The sequence below is a fragment of the Thermobia domestica genome, chromosome 11 (genome assembly GCF_964235325.1).
Source record: "Thermobia domestica chromosome 11, izTheDome1.hap1.1, whole genome shotgun sequence".
Lineage (NCBI taxonomy): Eukaryota > Metazoa > Arthropoda > Insecta > Zygentoma > Lepismatidae > Thermobia > Thermobia domestica.
In genome coordinates, this window is record NC_137464.1 from 34886419 (window position 1) to 34894730 (window position 8312).

Here is an 8312-nt window from a genome sequence, read left to right on the forward strand (position 1 = left end):
ATCATTTATAAAGATAATTGATGTATTTATTCTTAAATTTGAATGTACATACCCCAGTAATCTTGTTGTAGTGAAACAGACTGATAATCCTATACTAGTTTTCCTAACTATAATATATTATGTAACTCCCCTAACAGCATTCCAGGCTTTCAATAGCCTTAATCAATAGCCTTAACAAGGCTTTCAATAGCCTTGTTTCAAGCTTGCATTTACACAGCAGCAGCAGATGTATCCAAGGCTGCAGAAAATCTACCAGTTCCACGATAGCAATATTGCTTCATGAAAATGAAATGAAATCTTTGAGTTTTACGTCCCACGATTATGCCGGCTAGGCTAAAGAAGACGGTGATGATGAGAAATAAATGAAATGGCGGAATGAAGAAAGTGGAAAGAAACGGGAGAACCCCGAGGAAACCCACGCACACGGTGTTTGTTCACCACAAGGTTCACTTGGCGAGAGCAGGGTTTGAACCCGGGACCCCAAGCACCAGAGGTGAACGCTCTACCACTGAGCCCCCGCGGCCCCCGCAATATTGCTCCAGACTTGCCAATAATACGTTAAGTAAGGCTAGCCTTAAAATTCCTTTAAATTGACACATCTGTTATAACCCTATCTTTCAAAGCTTTAGCAAACTTACTAGTTCCTCGACTGCAAGCTTGCTCCAGACTTGCCATTAATACGTAATATAAAGCTTTTCTTAATATTTCTTTAAATGGGCGTACCTATTATAAGTCTAGCTTTCAAGGCAAGCACAGTTATGGTCATGAGGAAAATAACATTAACACTATACCCAGCTTTTTGTGCCTGTAACTTCTAAAACATTTATGAAATAAATCGATTTATTTTGTTCCTAAGTTACGGATAAAAAACAAATGTTGTGTAATTTTATTCAAAACGTATAGGTCGATTTATTCCATCAACGATTTTCGAAGTTACAAACATACGAAGCGAGGTGTATGATGCAAATGGGATTTTACCTGCGACCATATCTACCACCTTTATAAAATAAGTTTGATTAGAGCTAATGTAAATGAATTTTAAGGCTAGCCTTATATTACGTAATAATTTACAAACACATGCAGTTCTACTATGGGGCCACGGTCCCCTTCCCTATTGAATTAGGGGTTAATTTTCAAAAATTCTCCAACTTTGTTATTTGGACATAATATTTTGTGTTATGTATATGAGGCGTGTTCGGAAAGTAAGTACAGTTTTGAAAAACAAAATATACTAAAACAGTTTTATTCAAGCCAAATTTATTTTTACATGAAAGAGCACACAAACTATTTTCCGACATAGTTTCCACCAATGTTCAAACATTGTCATAGCGGGTGACCAACTTCTCCAAATCTTCCTCAAGGGAACTCCCTGCCAGTGATGATAACTATAACTCCACACCACTTTTTGCGGCGTTTTCACTTTCAAAGCGCTTACCCTAGAACTCGTGCTTCAGGCGCAGGAACAAGTGGTAGTGACACGGGTAATCAAACTGCTCCCAACCGAACTGTCGGATTAACGTTTCGGTGATACCAACAGTGTGGGGACGAGTATAGTCATGGAGCAACAAATTCCTCTACTGAGTATTCTTGTACTTTTGTTTTGGATTGCACGCCGAAGTGTTCTCAGAGTTCCAATGTATTTTTTCCGCATTGATGGTTTCATCCCTGGGTATGAAGTCAACTATTAAAATCCCTTTCCTGTCTCAAAATACTGTGCACATGAGTTTTTGTGCTGACATTATAGTTTTGAACTTTTGCTTTGTGAAAGATGCTGTGTGCCGCTACTCCATTGATAGTTGTTTCGAATTTGGTGTGACATGACGGACCCACGTTTCATCACCAGTCACAATTTGTTTTAAAAAGTCCTCTCCTTCCTCGTTGTAAAGGGTAAGGAATGTCAAAGCACTGCCAGTCGTTTGGTTTTGTGGACGTCTGTGAGCATTTTCGGAACCCAGTGGGAACGCAGTTTGCGATAACCGAAGCGGTCGGTAACAACCTCATGGGAAACAGTTCTTGAAGCTTGAGAAAACTCATCAGATAGCTTTGTCATTGTGCAGCGTCTATTCTCACGAAGTTTCTCACCCACTTTACTCACCAACTCATCAGTCACAACAGAAGACCACCCCCTTTCGTGGTTCGTCGTGGACATTTCTCCGCCCTTCATTGAACTGCCTCACCAATTTCGCATCATGCCATCACTCATTGCATTTTCACCGTAAGTCTCTACAATTTGACGATGGATTTCGGCCGGCTTAACGTTCCTTACATTCAAAAAATCAGATAACAGAAGACATCTCATAATCGGCGGGTTCAACAATTGTTTTAAACATTGTAAACCATCAGAGGGCGCAGTACACTCGCGACAACTCAACCGTACTTGGTCAGTGAAGAAGCAATGAACCAGTGAAACTAGCGTGCATGCACGGAGCGCCGACACTAGCCCTGCTGTGGCGTTTAAACAAAACGGTACGTACTTACCGGACACTGGTGGGATTTTTCGTTGGGAAAGATTTGGGTAAGTTGGTCACCCGTTCTGACAAATGTTTGAACATTAGTGGAAACCATGTCGAAAATTAGTTTAAGGTGTGCTTTTTTCATGTAAAAGTAATTTGATTTCAACAAAACTGTTTTAGTATATATTTTTTTCCAAAATGGTACTTACTTTCCGGACATGCCTCGTGCATTCAATTTTCAATCTTTAACATTAAGTCTTTAACATTATCAGTGTCCATCGTTACTTCAGTGATATTTATCTAACTTACCATTCCCCTGTCGTGCCCATCTATCGAGAAATCTTTCTGCTCTAATAGTGTTCTTTCATATTGAAACACAGCTTCACCTGCAGGGCGCCTTCACTTATTGCTCATGGCTCTCACTCTTCTTGGGAAGAAATTTACAGATTGACCAGACTCCAAGCATAAGGTACAAAATAGGCAGCAGCTTAGAGCGCCAATATTTTGGGCGAGTGCCACAGAAGTCCAGGACTACACAAGCAGCAATATTCCACTCTGAGGGCTCCGAATGCCCACTTTGAGTGCAGAAACCAGTCTATGAACAAAATAAGATTTCTGACTACATTACATTTAGATTTTGGTTCTACATATCCCCATCAATTGTGATCTTCCTGGTTAAAAGAAAAGCACAACTTCGTAAGAAGTAGTAACAAGTATTTAGCGTAAATCTTACCGCTTCTTAAGCTGTAATTTTCATGAGCACCAGTTCTGAAAGTTCCTTTATTTCTGTAGGCTCCTCTTAAAAATAAATCCTGTAGTAAGAAATAAAGCTTAGAATGAACCTTCAAAGACTGGTGGAGTGAAGTAAAAGTTATTATTACCGTTACAGGTATCAACCACAACACTTTCTATATAGTAGCTAGTATTGCTACAAACATTTTTAAGGGCGCCTAGCCTCTCCTTGGCTACAGACTTATTCCGATTTTATCGTATCTTATGACCTTCTTTATTTTGGTAGCGCTCTTTAAGTTCGAGGAGCGAATTTTGCCAAAAGAGCGCCCATCTGTAAGAATATAGAACTTTATAATAGGCCTTCCGGCCCCAGCATCTTCGGCGATTAATACTGAACACTTTATGTTCCCATAGGAGTAGGTCTAGGACGAACTATATCTTTCAGTCTCATGTGCTAATTTCGTCTTGCTTGTTTTTAATTTGTTGCGCGTAATATATTTGAATACTATGGACTTCGTGGCTCCCTTCCAAAATCTTGAAGTCGTAGGCGTTGATGTGATGCTTCAAGTTCACGAAAGACTTCTTAGCTTTCAGGGACCATTATTTACAAAATCCATACCTCACTCAGTGTGAAGAAAAATCTGGGGTTGATGGTCTTCCGCTTACGAAAGTTCTTTTAGAATGTTAGGATGGAACAAATAATACGCAAGAAAACACAAGTTTACAAAGGAGAATAAGCGAAATGTGTGGTAAAGAAGTCATCAATGTAGATTGTTGTACCTACGGTTTAAATTTGGTGTTCGTGCATAGTATGAAGATGGAGAGACAAACATTTTATTTCTTCAGGACATTAGAATCACTCTATGCGTACATAGAAGGAAATGTATCATGCCATGTCGTTTCTGAGAATATTTCAAATTTCGTTAATTCAAAGATAATAAAACTAAAGAAAATTTCAGAAACAAGATGGGCCTGCAAGGCCAAACCTGTAAATATCCGCGTTGTTTATTGATTGCTTAGAGGAACTGCGAAATTCGACAATAGACTCGTTATTCTGATTTATTCCAATAATCCTTATAAGGAAATACTCAACAAAATCAATGAAAAACAACGCAAAACACCAAATTTAAGTTCTCAGGTAAACCAAAAAGATAGAAATAACTCCTTTTTAATGGGAAATGATGATGAGAAGACAAAAGATTAAGATAAACATAATAATAATAAGAATAAGAATTATCCACCTGAGGTCACGGTATTGAGGACAATACAAAGAATGAAAGCAAAAAAAAAAAAAAAAAAAAAAAATGGTAAGTTCTCTTCAGCTGATCCAAGTGAGTCATTCAAAACAACTAAGTATTCAGAAACACTAAAACGATTCAATATATCGCACACCCGGTGGGAGAGTGTTAGAACTCAAAAAATGGCAATTTTGAGTTATCATCGGTATTGGATAAAGAGAAGCGACCTCTACCTTATGGTAATTTTTCGTAAACGTAACTCAAAAATTAAACCATAGATGACAGAAATACCAATACTCCAGGCAACGATTTTGATAATATAGGACGGGAGAACACAGTTGCATCTTAGTCGAGAGCCAGCATTCGGCGAAGGCGTGTGTTGAAGAGTGTTTTATTTTGAATTACAACACTATTCTTCTCCACCCAAAGCATATCGAGAAACGGTAGGAATTTCAGGAGGAAAAAGGACATGATCTGATGCCCCTGGTCAAGAGTAACCACATTCGCAAAGTGAATCATGCATTTTATAAAAATCTTAAGATAAAGACAATGAGAGAGTGAATTATTGAAAGATATGCAACTACTTGAAAGTAGGTGGCACGTAAGTAGCAGGAAATTAGATAATCTATCGGTAAATTAACAGCGATAAGTTAAACAGCAATATTAAAATGTCTTTTGATGTTATTGAAATTCAATTTTAGTTTTTCTTCACTTCAAAAGTTGTAGTTCTCACAACTTTATTTTATATAGTTGATTGAAGAGAATTGTATGGAAATGGAAACGTTACTATTTCATCTAACATTGTTTGTGTGAATCTAAAAAGAATACGGTTTTGTGGCTTACGATAAATTACACTTTTTTATAATAATTTTCCTGCTTTGGAGCAATTAATAATTCCCAAACAGCAAAATCATTGTGAAGCACTTTAATTTAGCTACAAAATAGTTCCCTGTTTGGTTCTTTTATACATAAAAACGTTCGATGTGATATTGCCTTCTTCAACTCACTCATTGTATTATTATGTCTTCTCTTATTATAGCCTTGATGCTTATCTGTCATAAATCTTGTAATTATGACATAATTATATCAGTTGTAAGAGAATGTATCTAAAAATCATAAGTTGTAAGTCAATTAATGGGCATTTTACAGTAAAATTGGTACATTTAAATAGTAAACATTTAAAGTAAATGTAACTTGCCTTACAATTTAGACCTAGTTACGCGTCCGGTAACCGGACGTCGATTCCGCGTCCCTCACAGCGAATGTTTATTTGAAGTTCGTAACACTGACGTAACTGAACACAATATTTTCGTGTTGTCCAGTTGATGAGAAAGTGACTATGGTTATAATCGAGATGAAATTTTATTCATTGCTAACGTGCACATTTCAAAATAATAATAATAATAATAATAATAATAAGAATAAGAATAAGAATAAGAATAAGAATAAGAATAAGAATAAGAATAATAATAAGAATAAGAATAAGAATATTAATAAAAAGATGCTGAAGATAATATGAAGCATGTCCGCAAATGGGAGAAATAAAGCGGAAAGTCAAACCTGAGTTAAAGAATTGACATAATTATATATGTACACGAAGTAAAAGAAGAAAGGGTATACGAGAATTAAAACAAAATCCAAAATTCTTATTTCTTATTTAGGAAGATTTTGCTTCAATTTTATTAGATTTGCATGCTTTTCATTGTAGGTCTTTTGTGTTTGTGTTATTTTTGGCGAACAAGTTATTCCAAATAAATTACTAGTTTTATACTGTGACTAGAATACATCTTTAGCAGCTTAGCTGATATACAAGAGACATCCGATAGTTAAGAGTCCTCATGTATCAAGGCCGGCAGTAACGGAACAAAGATCGGACCACTTTTGAAAATTGGTTTTATCTTTTCAATATGTCAATGTCTCAAATAAAGCATTTGCTGCAAGGAAGTGACGTCACTGCCGAACGCGTAATCGGTGTCCAGTCACCGGACACGTAGTCACAGCTGTTTTCAAGACTGAGAAAGTCACTAATAACGTTTGATTTTACTAAGACTATGACAGTTTTACTTTGTGATAATGCAATGCAACGAAGATTTCAATCTTGTAACAAATGCCACACTTACTTACAGTCATGTTCCTGTCTTTGTGTCCAGTGGCCTGTAGGATTATGAATACCACTGGTTTCCAAAGCATGGAGGGCGTGTAAAATTGCAAAGAAAATACAATCGGAGAAAGTGTAACATAAAACTACTACTTAAATGTGGTATAACTTCAAGTTACTTTGATTATGAAGGAAGAATAGGGTTACAACTACAAATATTTTTTCTCTCTCACACCCATTGTATACAAACAATACGAAAATATTTATTTGCCCTAAACATGACTAACAACTAATATTAGAATATATTTTAATAGCTATAGTGCTTATTCAGACCCATGCATTGCAGAAAGAGAATACCAAACTTTAAAATTCATTTTTCCAAAAGTGTGTATTTTTGACTTGTAACAGTCTTCACCGGGTGTGCGATATATTTTCAGAATTCCAATAGTTTGCGTGCTAAAGTTAAAGATTTATGTGTGTGTGTGTGTGTGTGTGTGTGGTGTATTATCAAATAATTGATTTGATCGCAATTACGGAAACTTGGATTAATGAATCTTATTATGATTCTGAACTATTTGATAACAGGTATAGAGTTTTGAGGTAAGATCGCAATACCATCACAACTGGCAAATGAAAGGATGGGAGGGGGTTCTTATCTCTGCTTTGACCAAATACAATATGTTTTTTATTAGATAGGGGTGAGAATAATTATGATTTTTTGTTAATGAAAATAAGTACAGGAGGGAAAACAATATTTATTTGTGTAGTGTACTTTCCACCCGAATCTAACATTTAGTGTTACGATGAATTATTTACGCGAATTGAAATTAATTGTCCTCAAGGTAGCTCGATTCTTCTGGTTGGTGACTTCAACTTGCTAGAGATAAATTCCAGTAACTTTAACTTTGAAAACAGTTTGTCTAAATGTAAAAATTTACGTAATTTTATGACTTATTATAATTTAGAATTATTAAATAATGGCGTTAATAAATTTAATCGAATCTTAGATTTAGTCTTGTCAAATATGTCAGAAGTGAGAGTCAGTAGAGAATCTTATCCTTTAGTTAAAGAACATATGCATCACTCGGCCATTCTAATAAACATCAAACAATAATGAATAGTAAAAGTAAAACAGAAGAGTAACATCTCCGGATACAACTTCAGAAAAGCTGACTTTAAAGTTGTATCAAGAACTTTCGTTGGTAGATTGGAATATTGCTTTACAAAGTATATGGTTAATGATTTAGTAAGAAACGTTTATAATATTATCTATTATCTATAATATATTTGATAGGAATTTTCCGCCTAAAAAGAGCTCACGTTATAACTATAATTGCTGGTCCACAAAGGAAATTATTTAAAAACTCAAAGCGAAGAATCATAGCAAGTATAAACTTACCAACTCAATGACATTCTATAACAAATTTGACGAATTGTGTAAGGACATTAAGAAAGACATCAAGGCAGTAGGGGCCGTGGTAGCTCAGTGGTAGGGCGTTCACCTCTGGTGCTTAGGGCCCCGGGTTCGATCCAAGCCCCCGCCAAGTGAACTTTGTGGTGGACAAACACCGTGTGCGTGGGTTTTTTCTCGGGGTTCTCCCGTTTCCTCCCACTTTCTTCATTACACCATTTCATTCATTACTCGTCCATCTCCTTTAGCCTAACCGGCATAACCGTGGGACGTAAAAGTCAAAGATTTCATTTCATTTTATCAAAGCAGGATATAATTCATTTATTCAAAATCGGAAGAAAATATTAACAATAATCCTAAAGAACTTTGGAACTACTTAA